The sequence below is a fragment of the Eupeodes corollae genome, chromosome 3, assembly GCF_945859685.1.
Source record: "Eupeodes corollae chromosome 3, idEupCoro1.1, whole genome shotgun sequence".
NCBI lineage: Eukaryota > Metazoa > Arthropoda > Insecta > Diptera > Syrphidae > Eupeodes > Eupeodes corollae.
In genome coordinates, this window is record NC_079149.1 from 125836972 (window position 1) to 125853580 (window position 16609).

A 16609-nucleotide genomic window follows, 5' to 3' on the forward strand; every position below is an offset into this window, starting at 1 on the left:
TTTCATCATCACACCGTGCCTGCCGCCATGATGGATGGATTGATGGATACAAATATTTCACGTTTGCGTCATGTAGTCTCGTCCTAAAGAATTCAAACTCACAACCATATGTTGTTTTCTCTTTCAAAACTAAAAAATAAAAACCTATAAAAATCTCCTATAAACGTGCACAAGCATTGAGTTTATTACATTACATTGCTTTGGATGGAAATTATGGAGAAAAGTTGCAGGTAGCTCCCAAAAAATAAAACACAAGTAGACGTTCTTCGTTGCAAAATACAAAATATAAAACGTAGAAAAAATAAAAGTCTGAAGATGCGAGACTAAATGTGACTTTAAGGTGCGTTTTGTTGCACACTTGATTGCGCTCAGTAATGAGGAAGTACACGGAAACGACGACCGATAAGGTCTTTTTTCATGCACGCTTAAAATATGAGAACTCTTTTTCTCTCTCTCCCTCTGTTTCTCACTCACTTTCTCTCCTTTACTCTTGTTGTATGCTCAGAGTTATTAATTAGAGTTATTTCAAAAAAATTCAAATTGACGTGACAGAAAGCAAAAGTCACGACCATTATTATTATGGTATCGTATACATCTCTATATTTTACGAGTTGCAACTTAATTATTAAAAAATAAAACAACAAAATGATTGACATGCTAGAACGTTTCCCAAACAGGTGAACAATATTTAAAACTAACGTCAAAAAAAAACATATCTCATACGTCAAATGCAGCGAGTAAAATGAGCGATTTTCCACGGTATTTTTGTATTCTTTTTTTTTTTGTTGAATTTGTATACCTTCAAATACTCCCCCGAAGCAGCCATCACAGCCACCAGCCCCAGGCACAGCCATCACACGCTCTAAACACCCTCTCCAAAAACCTCGACCTCATTTTTCCACAGAACTCAGAATCATCTCCAACATCATATTGAGGAAGCAAAATTACCAGATTACTTTATGCAAATACAACAAATAATATCTGTTGCAGATACAAAAAAAGAATATTGTATCTTTTGTTAGTTTTCATCTTTTCTTCTTTTTTTATAGATATGGATGTAGTCATAGATATGTAGATATTATTTGTGGGTTAAAATTGGTTAGAATTCCTAAAGAAAAGATGAATTTGACTGCATTAGATGTAATAAGCACTCGCCTACCTAGAACTTGAGAAGAGTTCAGAGATAAATAAGCCCAAAAAGTAGGTGATGACGAGCAAAGATGATATTTTTTTCTATAACTATGGGGGCTGTATATTAGGAGCTGGAGAAGAGCTCTGACAATGAGAGAGATAAAATTTCCAGGGACGGCAAATGAGGAAAATTTAAGGGCCCAGCTGATTAATCAAATATGACGTTTTTTGTTTTGCAACTTTTTACTTTATAAATGTCAAAAAAGTTGAAATGACATTTGCTGTCACTTGAAATAAATTTGACATTTAGAGTAATTACTTAAGCGTCGAAATAACTATTTTGCTGCTTTCAATATAGAGGTGTTGGTAAAGGCCCAACTATAATAGACTTAACCGAAAGTAAGCTAATGTCAAAACTTAACGAAAAGTTATCAGAAGTGATCGTCAAAACAAAAAGTAACCATAATGGATTCAAGTAACTTAAGCAAATGTTGGGTTGAAATGAGTTTCAAATTTGACAGTTGCTTAAGCTCGAGCCAGTTAAATGGCTCTTGCGTAATTTCGCGAAAGTAACGAAATTTAACGAAAATGAGCAGAACGTCTATTATGGTTAGTGACATATAAGGCTGCGTATTGGTTCGTTCCCTTAAGCTGGCTTAAGCTCTGATTGGGCTTACAACCGTGGGCCCCTCCATCGGTGACAACATTACTCACACACAGGAATGGTGGAGAGTTATTGTAAGTCACTAGGCCGACTGTCTTAGGTTGTTTTATTGGCTATCCTAATTAGTTGAATTTGAACTTCTGTGTTTTGAGTTGAAAGCTGTCAAAAATAAACAATTTTCAGCTGTTTACAAAAAGCAGACAAACATTTATGTTTCGGTTTACAAAGTAATTGTCAAAGAAGATTTTGACAGTACTTTTAACTTAAAATCTAATAAATTTTAAATTCAACGATTTATATTAAGGTAGCTGTTCTGTCAAATAACTTAATATACCATAGCTTTTTATTTCTTTTCTCAGCTGTTTTGGATCAGCTTTCGTACACGTAAAACACTAACAAAATCAGATCAAAGAACTGAGCTGTCAAAAAAGAGTTAGTGTTTTTTTCTAGCTTAGACATATCAGAGCGCTCTGGTTGTGTTTTATTTTTCCAATAGAAATTTTCTCGAAGCGTGGTCTGAATACAATGACCGAGATTATTAAGTAAAATACTGAGAGCTGTTAATTTCACGTTTGTATCGCATGATATGACAGATGTCAGATTCTAAGAAGTGTTACTGTTCAGATCTTTAGTGTTTTCATAAATAAAAGATGTGTATCCGGATATTCTTTCTATTGAAGACAGCCTTTTGTGTTTCTCTATTTCTAAGTGTCGAATTTGTGACAAAAAGTTACAGCAAATGTCAAATGTTTACTTTGACATTTATGAAATAAAAAGAAAAATTAATATACTCGTATTAAAGTCCAAGCAATGGGTCTACAATGAATTCTCACTTAAGGAAATTGTTCTTCATGTAAAATTAACTTTAAAGCCTTGTTTTCAAAAAATTTCTTTGACGAATGTAGCTGTCAAAAACAAAATTCTATGAACACAGAGCTAACTAGATACATTCGTTGAATTAGGTTGGAGTTACATCGCAAATCGTCAAGGAAATTGAAATAATTTTTCAAAAATTAATTTGAGTTTAATCAAGAAATAAGGACAGTCTCGCACTTAGTAAATGTGTGACTAAACTTTCAACTGAAAAACTGGGCCTTAAAAATGCTCTTATTTTAAAAAAATAAAAGAAATGTTAAGAATTTTGTAATTAGGTAGTTTAGAACGTTACTTCTCTCCACCGAGCTTCTTTATTGTTACAAATGCTTAGAGCTTAGAAAGTGGGCGTGTTTGTGGGCGTTACATTTAAAAATCTGTCAATCTTGTCAAAATTGTACAAGCTAAAGTAGAAAAACAAACAAAAACCCTTTGTATTGTACTCGAGGTGGGTTTCTTAACTGTATGGGCCCCAATAGTATGTAAATACGGCCTTGACAAGGCGTCTTAAAAAATGTATATTGAATCTATTGCTAGAAAAGTACTTTGGAAATTTTATTTCTTTTGTTGTTATTTTCTTAAACTAGCAAACGTGCTGGTTTGGAAAAATCAAAAGAAACGACAGAGAAAAAGAGAGAGACAGAAAGAAATAAGAAACAATGATAGAGGAATATTCCTTCTCTCAGTTATCTTCTTCTTATTTTAGTTGCATTTTTCCACCCCTTTTGGAGCACCACACGAAGCAGAAGCAGAAGCAGCAACACAGCAACTGGTACAATGACGAGCAAAAATTTCGAGGTCACGTTGTTATTGTTTTTGTTTTTGATTGTTGTTGGTGTTATTACTATGATCTGAACACGACAACTTGGTAAAGCTTTTTTCCAACCCCTCTCTCACTTCAACCCCAAAGCATTATAGATAAGTTTAAAAATTATAAATAATAATAAAATGACTTACAAAGAAAAAATAAAGCACTTCCACTGACGCTGACGCTAACGCTGCTGTTGTCGTTGCCGCTGCACTTTGGAGGAAGATCACTTGCTTTTATGTTAGCTCGATGAAGAAGCTTTCGTGCTCGATGAGATTGCACGCGGGATAGATGGGAATTTTGTTTGGAAAAACTGAGTGCTTGAAAAACACGCGACGCTCGATGATCAACGACGAAGCGACTACGACGACGACGATGAACGAGGCCGTGACGACGACAAAGTTTACTTCGGACAAAGTTCGGTTGGATTTCGCGTGAAGAGGGCTGTTTACTTAGCTTACACTCTGTAGCTCTGTAAATAGGCAGAGGCAAGGCGCACAACAACTGCTGCTGCTGGTAGGTTAGGTTCCACTGAGACTTCTGTGACTTGCACTTGTGATTGTGGCAGCGATCCAACTAAAAAGGAAGTCTGCGGCGATCGCACTGCTGAGTGCTGGCTGGCTTGCTGGTTGACTTGACTGGCCCAACGTACTGCTGCGCTGCCGCCCCACGAGAACTGTTGCTGTTGCTGTTGCGGTTCGGCGGTCGGTGGTTGGTGATCGTTGCTCGGTGGACGGTGATCGGTATTCGGTGATCGGTGCTGGGTGGTGGTGCTGGTGATCGTGGTAGAAAATTCAAAAGAAAATTATACGTAGATACAGATACACATGTGTATATACATTTTTTTGTGTATATAAACATGTATATGGTCTTACGACGTACAAACTTTGCATAGGCATCTAAACAAACAAAGCAAGAGAAGTAGTGTAATATGCAAGTTTTCTTTCTCGTCTTCTTCCTTCCTTCTGCGATCGATTTGGTTTAGGTTTGGGTTTTGGTTTTGGTTTCGGTTTGGTTTGGTTTAGTGCAGTCTTTCGGTACGTAATATTTTTCAACCCCTTTACAGTCGGGGCAGCACGAATATGAAAATTCTTTGCAAGTTAAGTTAGTTTTCGTTTCGACTTTCAACTTTCGACACAAACAACAACGACGACGATAAAGGGGGAGGTTTCGGAAGCTTTGTCGTAAAAGAAAACTTAAAGCGGAAGAAGGTGATAGGGGATAGAGCTGGTGGAGTGGGTAGGTCTTGCGAGAGTTAGAGAGGTTAGACGGAGGATCGGGTAGCATGCATGCCGGAGAATGCGCTACTGAGGCTGTGGCTAACGCTGACGCTGACGCTGAGGCTGAAACTGACCTTGAAGCGATATCAGCAAAGTGATGATGTTTTTAGATGAAGCAGCAGTGCATTCGTATGCATCAGTATGTGCTCTAAGCTAAATAATTGTGGGCATCAACAACTAGCACACATTATTTTTCTCCTTCGGGCACAATTTGTAAGTTTTTTTTATTTTTTGGAGAGAACTTTCTGTGTAATGTGTGTGGTGGTTGTTGGGCTTGGGTTTGGTGAGTTTGGTGGCGAATAATGGCGGCGACAGGCCGACGCCATTAAGGGGGTTGGTTGGTGGTGGCAGCGGCGGCGGCGGTATTGCTCTGGCGCTGCGCTGGTTAGCTTGCTGCTTGGGCTGACTGACTTGGCTTGGCTTGGCTAGCTTTGGGTGTTAGATGGAGGAATTTACTGTGTCGCGCGGTAGGAATGAAAAGGGAAAAAGAAGACCAAAAACAACAACAACAATAAAAGAAAATTTTTGTGTTTTCGTATGTTTTAAGTTTTAGCAAGTCGTCATCGTTGTTTTTGCTTTTTGGTTGGTATATGGTTCGTTGGTTGAGTTAAGTTGGATTGGATGATAAGTGAGCGAGAGGAAAACGTGAGATTTCAAAGTGCATGCTGATGGCAAGAATTTGTTGTTGTTTTCTTCTAGCTTAATTTTTCTTATTTTCTTTTTTTTTTTGTAAATTTTTTCTAATGGATAATTGAAAGCTTGAGTGATTGCTGTAAGATCTTGTTAGAAAATAAAACTGTTTTTGCAAAATGTTTACCATATTTTCTGATGGATTTAGTTAAAAAAAATTCTGTTATCAACTCCGCTCGTCGTTGGCGTTGTAATAGCCGTCCCATTGGCGACACGCGTGTGTCGTTTTGTGTTATTTGTTCATTAGAAATACGTACGTATGTGTGCAGTAAAAGACCTTGAAAAATGACATTGGTAGCATTCTAGCTGCTATTTAGCTTGTGGAGATGGAAAATAGAATTAAAATTTAAATGCATGCATATTATCACATTGATAAGAGTTTTTCTTTGTTCGAACGGTGATGATGAAGATCGAGTATAGAAACTTTAGAATAGGTACTTGAAAAGGTATTACGTAATAGCAGTAGTTTCATCTTCGTTTATTGCGTTATAGACTTTTCATAAAGTCCCTCAATTAAGTCCGTCAAATGCGTAATTGCAACGGATTCGTCAAATTTACTATTTTGACAGATTTTGTTGTATATTTTGTTTCTGTTTTAATATGAATGATTTTCATCAATATAAAGGAAGAAGAATCATTTTTATCAACAAACGACGACGGATCTGACGGATAAAAAAATGTCAAAAGCTTAACGAACGTGTGCATTTTTATATTCCACTCCTTTGAGGCGACAGAATTTGACATTTCATTTGTTTTATGTTTTATCTCGCTTCGATTTGAATAATAAGGGTTCTAAGCGAAACAACGAAACGTCAAAACCATTCACCTCAGAAAGAGTTCAATCTTACAAGCATCTTTCACAGAGCTGTCAAATACATACGTCAACGCAACGTTAGCAACATATTGGAAGCAACATGGATGGAATTTATTCGACCAGTAATAATTTTAGACACTCACTTACATCAAAAGAGTATATCGCATGCCGCAGCACAAATTTGACGTAATACATTGCAGAGGTGGAAACAAAATTTGAAAGAATAGTATCAAGATGACAGTTACATGTGAAAATGACACTTGATTCGCCATTTTATCCTTTTTTATATTGAAATACAGAAATGAACGATAATGAAAAGACTTTACATAATTCATACTATAACACTGAGGGAATGTGTACTGCGATTATTTTTCTAGTGTAGAGTGGGATAAGGATACATTTTTAAGTAACTTGACTGGATTAATTGAGGATGATTTCTAATAACACGTTTGCGTAAGTACGTTACGTTTTACAAGCATTACGGACGTTTGCGTGATGGCAGATGATTCTGTAAAAATCAGCTGATTAAAGTAAAATGTCATTCTGAAAATGAATTTATATAGCGTGTAATGGCTGAATCACAAACACACTTCGGCTTCACCTGACGTTTACGAGTTCAGCCATAGGAATTCAACGCATACGATCACAATGAAGCTTTGACCTCACGTTTCATTTGACAATCGTAAGGAAATAACGTAATGTTACGTAATGTGACTCCAAACGGAAGTTCTAGTTCAATTATCTGAACATTTGCTTTTTCTGACAGCTCAACAGCTGTAAAGAAATGTCATCAAACAAAATATTTGCCCGTTGGAGGAATGAAATAACAGAAATGTCATTCAAAGCAACCTCAAAGCAGGCCCATCGTAACGCAGACAAAGCCGAGAAGCGTGTTTATGATTCAGCGATTAAAGACGATTTCTAATAACACGTTTGCTATGCGTACTTTACGTTTTACAAGCATTACGGACGTTGCGTGCTGGCAGATGATTCTGTGAAAATCAGCTGATTAAAGTCCAATGTGTATTACCCGTGGCATGATGGTTAGGGCGTTGGACTGTCATGCCAGAGGTCTTGGGTTCCATCCCTGCCTATGCCATCTAAAGTCTTTTCACGGGAACTGACAAATTCTCCAAGAGTAACTCTTGTCATGAAAAATTAGCCGTTCCGATTCGGCATATAAACTGTAGGTCCTCTCCATTCCTGACAACATTACTCGTAGACAGGAAGGGTTGAGAGTTGTAAGTCACTAGACCATAGTTCTCAACGGACTGTTTCGCCATCCAATTTATTTATTTAAAGGCAAATGCCATTCTGAAAATGAATTGCGGTGAGCTATTTTCGACAACAGAATTAGTTGTCAAATTGGCATTCGCTGCTATTTTAGCGTGTGAGAGAGTTCGGGAGGAAACATTTCGTGAGAAAAACAATCGAACCAAGTGAGCGAAAACTTGACAACCAACCCGACATTTTAAAACAGCCCTTAGTCGAGTGATAAACTTCGACGTTTTCAGACTTAAAAATAATAAGCTCAGCTCAGTACATCGCAAACACTTTGTATTTAAGAGACGAGTTTTAGTTCAGTGTTATGTTTTAAATCCCCAATTGGGCGCCACTTTCATAAAACATTCGAAAAAATCTCATTTTCAACATCGATTTCTGACAGCCAAGTTCCATTCGGAAAATGTAGGCAGTGAGGAAAAACATAGTTTTCATAGACATAACTTGCATCATGTAAAAGTCATTTAACCAAAAGGTTACTTGTTTGTCGTCAAAACCTCAAAACGCATAACCTTTCCATGCAAAAAACAACAAAAAGACAGAACAAAAAATTATGTCTAACAACGAAAAACACCATGTCTAACAGCTTTATCCCAAATTATTGACCATGTCCGCATGTCAGACTCACTTTCCATTTTTTTTTTGTGTTTTTTTGTGTGTCTGTAATTGCCGCCACCAAAGACGCTCACGTCGTTGATAAAAATGACAACGAACAAAGACCGGTGCGGTCTTTCGTCGCGCAATTAAGATCTTTTGGCTTTAATGTCACGTCCCTATGCAGTCAGTCATAACAGCCTCCCCGCATATACATACATTGCCAGTACGCGATTGTGAATATATCATTTAGCTTATGTGAAAAATAAAAACTATATAATGCAACAAAGTCGGTCTGCATAAATTAGTCAAATCGAAGTTTATATACATATTTGTCCGCGATCCAATAGCGCAAGCGAGCATGATTAATAATAATAATTGTGAGGACATATTTTTATGCATCGCTGATGCGATGATGTGATGGCGATGGGACATCATATGGATATGTTACAACTTACACTCGAATACGACTGCCATTTCTGACACATGCCACCAAATTCGAAAAATCCGCCCCAAACCATCATCACCTGTGAAAAATCTTAAGTAGCTTGAGAAGTCCCCGATAGCTGATACCATACCAAATCAAAAACCCAACCCAAAAACAAAAACAAAAACAAAAACAAAAACGAGAATAAACGCACAAGTTCCTCGTCTCTAAACAAAGAACACGATATTAGAGGTGCTGATGCTTCAGAATTCAGCAAATGAAATAAAATATTCAAAGTTGTTTTTTGTGTTTTTAATTGATTCGCCAGCACTCTAGCCCCAAATGCATCGAGACAAACTTATACAAAACATCAAACACATCTTCATATATGCAAGTCAAGTCATTTTGTCTTCGTCGTCGTCGTTATCGAAGGTGAATTGGTTCCGAAGAACAGTCTCAGCTAAGCTTAGCTCAGGCATTAGTATTCCAGTCCAGAAGCCTCGTCGTCGTCTCAATTTGCACTAACTTAGATGGCCAGCTCGCCAAGCTCGGTTACAACTTTAAGGTAGATAAATTCTGTGTCAGCAAGTGAGCGACGCGACGCGACGAATGCTGCTGGGCTGCGTTTGCGTTCTTTGGTAGCACTTATGGGAGCACATCGTGCGCATTTGAATGCCGTCGTCGATAACAACGCATTCCTCCTCATCCAAAATGGTATATCAGTATATCAGAGTAGATGATTCTTAAATTGCCTCGGACTGTCGTCGAAGTCGTCTTTATTATTGGTTTGACGGACGACGACAACGGACGAGTTCGCATCAAGAATTCCAAATGCATTCTTCTTATTTTCGATCCAACCACAAATAAAAATTATTTTAATATATCCAAGAAAATATTTAAGGTAAATCTGGCCTGGGGTCTTATGAGCACGCGCCCACAATCACCTACTACATCATTGGGGAGCCACAATCAGCCGTCCAAAGGAACACTCATAAACAACTTTAACCAGCTCCAGCTTTAGCTCAATCAGAAGTAGTGGTGGAGCGGCGGCGGAACAACACAAAAATAAATCAAAAAACTAACAAAGTTGGCTTGGAGTATGTGCGAGCTTGTGACTAATTAGGATTCCAGGCCTCGATTTGTCATCTTCGACATTGATGGTTGATTGTTCTCTCCTTGAATATTGCTTCTGACGGACACGGAACCAACTGTCTGACTACAACGACGAGCAAGACGCACGGAAGAACGGACGACGACGACGGACGATAGCTAAGCTATATGACAACTTCTACGACGATGATATGAGTTACGGGGTTTTGAGGAATAACTTATAAGTTCGTCTGTGCTTTTGGCTGCTTCTGGCTTCTGCGGCTTGATGCGGCTGCAAGTTAGGTATGCGATGTATAAAAATGACAAAAGGCAATATTTTAATGTTTAACCTCCTCCGCATGAAAAGTTCTCTTAATGTGTTTCCGTGGTTTGGTTATTTTTTTTTTATAATTTTCTGTTTTTAATTGAAAAATGGTTGCAATTAAATTAAGTATAGGTATCGATCATATAGGGGATTGAGGGTGTTATTGGGCTATATAAGCTATGTGGCTATTGTTGAGCAGAACAGTGGGAGAGAATGTATTTAAAAATGGAACTAAATTATTTAAGAGAGGAATGAAGATTTTTTGTGTTTAGTGATGAAGGAACTAATGAAACTAATTTTGTTCTTTTTTCCAAAAACTGAGATCGAAACATGTCTAATAAAGGAGAACCCATTCAAAAGCACGACCATGTTTAAAAGACATAGATTTATAGGAAAGGAAAGATGTTTTTTGAGCGATGAAAAATTCAAGACATTTGCATTACATTTTTCAACTTTTTATCATTATGTAAATGAAGACTGATCTACTGTTCACATACCGATGATCTGCTAACAATTAATGCAAGTCTATTTGGGTGGAGCCAACGACGGCGGCCACAACGACGACGACGAGAACAACGACGCACGGAATGGTATATGGCATGGTGCTTTGCCAATTAATGGTTCTCATCCTTGAAGCACTGCGCAGCGCATATACTCGTAGTGACTTTGTAAGGTGTAGATCTTTAATTGGTTTTGAATATTTGTGGTTTGGTTTTATTTTATTTTTGTTCACGTGGGAATAATAAGTTTGGAATTTTAAACAGATAATCATTTAATTAGTTGATTTTTGTTGCGAATTATTTGACATTTAGAGGTTATGGAGAAATATACGTCAGGTAAATGTCAATATTCAAATGCTGGCTATCAGAAATGCCCATACATTTCTACCAATCTTCTGCAAGATCAAATCTGACACATAGAAATAATAGTTCAGGTCCTGCAGAGTCTAAATTCTTGATATATATAAATTACAAGGGATCACTTTGACATTAGTCACGCTTTCATTTTTTGAAGATGTCAAAATTGTATTACCGATAGCTCAAAAAACATGGTGGCACAAAAGTTGTCAAATTGACGTTTTCTTGAATTACAGACTATTCTACAAATGTCAAAAGTTATTGGCATTTGATGATTTGATAAAATAACTTGGGGTTTAAATTGAGCATTTCTGATGGCATGACTATATCGGATTGTCATCAGAAAATCCAATAGAGACTAACAATCCAACATCCAGTCCATGACCCGGTCATCGCAGTTTGGATTTTTTAAGTGGATCAAAATTCTGTCATCAAATTTGACGTTTGTGTTCACAGTCTTTTTGAAACTAATATTTTATTTCGTTCGAATTGTCGCCAAGTGCCTAAAATCGTTAACTAAAAGTTATCTTTACTAGGCACAGAACAGCTTCAAAGCTGTCGGCCGACATCCTACGAAAATTCGTATAGTCTGCATCGTCCTCTCATAGAAAGTCCTTGAGAAGGTACGCCTTCAAATTATGAACTCCACTAACTCGAGAAATTGATTTACCCAAAACCAATAACTACCGACACTTAAGGTAAATTAAAAAAAAAAGTAAACAACAGATTAACCGTTTCTAATGTCAAATGTGACATTTGAAGTTGCTCATTGCAACACACAATATGCAAAGTAAAAAAAAACAATGGATTGCGGATGAGATTCCGGAAAGAAGCTGGATTGGATTTTACTCTTGTGGAGCCTCAGGGTTAGCGACTTTATATGATAAGAATTTCAATATATTCTTAAGGCATATGCACACTTTTTTTTCTTGACTTATTTGTCAACTCCTCGTTCATTATTTTTAAGATGTTGCACCCGAATTGAATTATAAATGATATATTAGAAGCTTAAATTGAAACTTTCCAATGTGCTGAAATATGTCAAAAAAAAAATAACTCATGAATAAACGTCAGTCATGAAATTATATTCATACAAAGTCGGATGACTTGTACTTGTATAGCGACCAATGACCGACGAATGAATAAATGTGATTTTAAAGAATTTAAAAACCTTTAATCTGTGCAAATTGTGAACAAAAAGGTAGAACTAAAGCTAAAGTTAATATTAAGGTAGTAAGAGAAATTCAAGAAAACTATATGTCGGTCACAAATTGCTGATTGTAACGAACTGTCAAACTCTATTCGCTTTCTACATACGATCCACACTTCAACGAATAAAATGTTCCCGCGCATCTCATCCTAAAGCATCTTGCACATGAGGCACAAACTACGAACTGCAAACTGTGAATGTTCGCATATTTTGACTTTTCGTTCACATGGAGTTTATTTTTATTCGCAGACATCGACGAATTGAATTACCCTTTTCTCCATATTTTCCTCAACCTTGATCTTTTACACAAAAACAAAACAAGAGTGGCATGTTGCGCGCGAACAATTTATTCGTTGCAGTGTGGATGGTATGTAGAACCCAAATAGAGTTTGACAGTTTGTAGCAACTACACTGTAGTTCGTTTCTACCAAACTTTTTTTTACAAAATGTTCCTGTTTTAAAGAACAAAATGCAAATTTTATTTATTATCCTAATAAAAGTGTCAATTGGTCTCTTATAATTTAAATGTGTTTTTGTTTGAAATTGACATTTTGAAATATGTAAAATCACGGCATTCGTTGTTTGCTCTCATGTGCAAGGCCCTTTTGTTCTGCATCTACAATGACAGATAAAAACAAGCCATTTGAAAGAAATGTCATAATCTACTTAGATTCGTTCATTCGTTAGTCGTTGGTTGCTCTCATGTTAAGGGCGAATGGGCGAACAAACGAGATTTAACACATTTCAAAAAGTTAATTTCAAACAAAAACACATTTAAATTATAAGAAACCAATTGACACAAATGATAATAAAATTATTTGCATTTCGTTCTCTAAAACAAGACAATTTTGTAAAAACAATTTGGTAGTAACGAATTGCAGTGTGTTTGCTACGAACTGTCAAACTCTATTCGCGTTCCACATACCATCCACACTGCAGAAAATAAATTGTGCGCGTTCAACTTAATCTTAAAATTATTCCACTCTTGTTTTGTTTGTTGAAAAGAGTAATTATAAATTGAAAATTCGTCGCTGTCTGCGAGTAAAAATAAAGCTCATGTGAAAGAAAAGTCAAAATATGCGAACACCCACAGTTCGCAGTTCCTAGCAAGATGCTTTAATTGTCCTTTGCTCATGAACAGGCCTTATTCTCTTTATGTTGATTTTTCACTCTGAATTGACAAATGACATAAGAAGTGTTCCAAAGTTGAGTTCGTTCAGCCACCATTCCTTGGTTCTTAACTGAATTTCGAACATTCTGAGAAAGAAAAAAAACATTTTTGAAAGCTAAGAGTTAAGAAATGATCATTCAAATTTGTATTTACTCTTATTTTAACACGGAACCAGCAGTCTTTGAACTAATTTCAATTTAAAGCTAGTTATTTTTCAGGAATTCTGAGTCATCGATATTCAAAACTTTTTGTTTATTCGATATGTCTAACAATCAAAGAATATCACACAAATAGCAGACATCTTAAGAAATGTTAAATACAAAATTTGTTAATCGTAAGAAAAAAACTCTCAAAACAAAAATCAAATGAAAACAATTCAAATTGAAGGTGGTTATTAAAAGACATCAAAACATTTATGAATGTGAATATCTCCATCATGCAATTAGTAACCAAGTAATTTGCAAAAAAAAAAGAGTTTCTACTTTATCATAATAATAAGTATTAATTTTTAATTAAACAGAAGTACATACTCAAATATATAATCGTACCTACCTAAAAATAACCAAGGTTACATATCATCAGGAAACAATTAACGTTTTCAATGATTGTATAGCTACGAAAAGTAGATATATCCGGTAGCCATTTAAATTATGTACGACACCATTTAGCACTTTAATAAAAAAAAAAAAATTACCTATGTACCTACCTATAATAACCCTGTGCCCAAAACAACACCCATCATCAAAAGAATAACTTTTATTGGTGATTAAATGAAATGCATTGTGATTTTTACTGAAAAATGCTTCAAAAAAAGGTATAAAATTCCACAGCCTCATTTTTTTATAAATGTAAACCCAACCATCTGTCACTTTCTCTACTTAGCACGTGCCCTTATGTCCATCAAACAATACATCATCACATCACGGCCGGCCTATAACAGAATCAAAAAAAAAAACTATGTAACCTCAAAAACCCATCATCACAATCATCATCATCATCATCGCCACCGAGTAAAATGTAATTTTACCACAGTTAAATGAATACGAAGAAGAAGAAAAAAAAAAACATTTTAACAAAAATAATAACTCACCCAAAACGTCAAGTATAGTGTCATAATCATTTAATATTTTTGTTTTTCTTTTTCATTAACAATTCCAGTCATACCCTAAATACAAAATAATTGAAACAAAAAGAGTAACAATAAAAAAATAAAGTTAATAAGGTTTTACGTTGCTACTTTTTATTTTGTCTGTCAATAAAACTAACAACATATTAATTGTACAATCAACAAAACCCAACAACAACAAACATCCCTGCAAAGGACAAACTGACAGATCACGTCAAAAAAATGACATTACTCTTTAATAAAATGTAATTGGTAATAATTTTTTTTTTGTTTTTTACCCTAAATTCTGATGGTGTCTAATTCTTATTTTTGTTTTTTGTTTCTCTTACTTCTTCACAGACAGAACGAAAGGGAAAACAAGGTTTATAAATATTTTTGTTTTAAACTTAAATTCTAGTCAAGTAAACGCGTTTAACCTTCACCTACAACCAGCCATGCCTGTCCATCATCCATACATAATGAGCTAGAGGCTGTGATTAGTAAAACAAACAGCAAAACAAAACAAAAAACAATAAAACAAGAATATATAGACACAACAAAATGAAGAAAAAATAAACGTCAGAAAGTAGTCAAAATGAATTAATGAAAATAAGAGTTAACCATGATTTCCATTCTTGGTCAGTTGGGCAAACTATAAACTAAACAAGAGAAACCATAATCAAAAATGAAATCGAAAGTGTGAGGCGAACTATAAAAACAAAAATTTATAATACAGGAAAAGCTATAAATGGCGCACGATGTGAGGCGGCTGATGATAGACATCTAGACAGATAAATTACGCACTATTTCTAAAAAACACCGAGTCCAAAAATACTCATTTTCTAGGCTCACAGACCATAAATCGTATCGAAAATACAAATAAAAGACATAAAACAGCAGTGTGCAAAGAATACAAAAAAATAACCAATCAGATCGTGTGTAGAGGGCGATAGTGTCTAAACGTCAAAAATATCAACAACTTCGAACGTCAAAAAAAAACTAGATAGTAAGACTCTTTCCAGCAGCAAAGAATGAAAGAATGATGGTTCGCTGAATTGGAAAATTAACAAATTAAGATAAATTAACATTAAGCTTTTCGTGTTTGTGTATTTTTAACAATTCTTCTTTTATTTTTTTTATCATCATCGGATCGGAAATTAGATCAAAATGAACAAAAAGGGAATTTCGAAAAGGCGTAGCATTTAAATAAATACTAAACACAATTATGTCACGACGAAATGGTTTGGCTGCTATATGACGGGCCATTACTGACACAATTTTGTATTTTGTGTGTGCGTTCTTTTTTTTTTGTTGTTGTTTTTATTTTGGAGACATACTCTCCATGAGGGATATAATTTAGACAAATTAATTGAATATCTCGGTGATAATTGGCAATGCTGTGGCCACGGCAATGGAGCGGTTTTATAGCGTTAACGCGACAAGCGACAACGACGACGCGACGGAAGAAGAAATAATGCCAAGCGAGTTGATGGTGATGTTGTTGGTTATGATGAGATTACAAAAAAAAATAGATTGAGGAACGCCAGAGGAGGGGTGGGGGTTTTTGAAGCATCAAATTGTTGTCTTTTTTTTCTTGTTTATTTTTTTTATAGCAGCTTAATCGGTTATTCACTCTTTTATGATAGATTTCAATTGAATTTATTTGAACAGCTTTTTTTAAAGGTTTGTTTGATTTGAGGAGAGGTGTGGTGAAGGCTTTGGCGGGGGGGGGGGGGGCAGGCATTCGATTATTTTGAGAGACAAACATTTGATCTGGTGTGTGCTTTGTCATTTAAGACTTTTTGTATTTAACGGAATTTATTTTGACCATGAAATCAACAACTATTTGCTTTGTCTGGTTAGGAATTTTTAACAAAATTTATTAATAGTTAGATATACAAAAATGCAGACTGGCTTAATATGCTATTTCTTTCAACTGAATTTTTTGCTGGAGTATTATTAATGCGATTTAAAATCATAGGTAATGGAGCGATCAATCAATTTGACGTTTGAGAGGTATTTATTTCGGAGCTTCCGATTCTTTCAGCTCTCCAATGGAGTTTTGATGAATAGATTGGTGAAATTCGAGGAAGGAATCCCAAGCACATTCTCAACAAGAACTGCTTTTAAAGAAATTGGAAAACCAGGAGAGTTGAGTTTTACGGTCTTCTCGATAGATGAATACTATAACTGAAGACAAGTTCTGGAAAGTAAATTGTGTAAGTAGATCAATTGTGAGCCACGCTGAAGATATAGGTTAAAAACCAGATGAAGCTTCTCAATAAACCTA

General features: G+C 35.7%; 1 protein-coding gene across 3 annotated transcripts in view; it reads right to left on the minus strand.

Moving 5' to 3' along the window:
• LOC129949031 (uncharacterized) overlaps positions 1 to 16609 on the minus strand; it is a 173595-nt gene that overhangs the window by 89547 nt on the left and 67439 nt on the right. The window contains exon 1 of one of the 3 annotated variants that reach the window (XM_056060231.1): positions 3626 to 4153. The exons of the other annotated variants lie outside the window; for them this stretch is intronic. The gene's annotated coding sequence lies outside the window, so the exon portion shown is untranslated. Of the gene's footprint in view, positions 1 to 3625; positions 4154 to 16609 lie in introns of those variants that run through there. 3 annotated transcript variants of the gene reach the window in all.